This window comes from Theobroma umbraticum, unplaced genomic scaffold, assembly GCF_002168275.2.
Source record: "Theobroma umbraticum cultivar Fairchild unplaced genomic scaffold, ASM216827v3 scaffold_12.1, whole genome shotgun sequence".
NCBI classification, from domain to species: domain Eukaryota; kingdom Viridiplantae; phylum Streptophyta; class Magnoliopsida; order Malvales; family Malvaceae; genus Theobroma; species Theobroma umbraticum.
In genome coordinates, this window is record NW_018397269.1 from 2644266 (window position 1) to 2644680 (window position 415).

Here is a 415-nt window from a genome sequence, read left to right on the forward strand (position 1 = left end):
CAATATTATTATTCAATCTACACCACAATCAAAAGCAAAAGAATTAATAATAATAATAATAATAATAAAAGACTCCAACAAATTAAGACGGTAAATAAGCAATAATTCTTACTATTTATGATAATAAAAAATAACGGGATGAGGGGGTAAAAAGTACCTGTGCTGAGTGACAGTGACAGAGAGTGTTGAAAGATGTTGACAATAATAGTAGAAGATGCAGAGATGAGAGAACAAATGCCAGAAAGTGATTTAACCAGCAAACTTCTCTAGTTTTATGCTAAAAGAGATTTACATGAGAAAAGAAAGTAATATTTTTAAGGTGAGAATTCATATATTCATAGAAATTGCTAATTGCTTCACTACAATCTTATTATGTACAAAAGCTAGCTAGACAATAAGGAATCAAGTAAGCAAA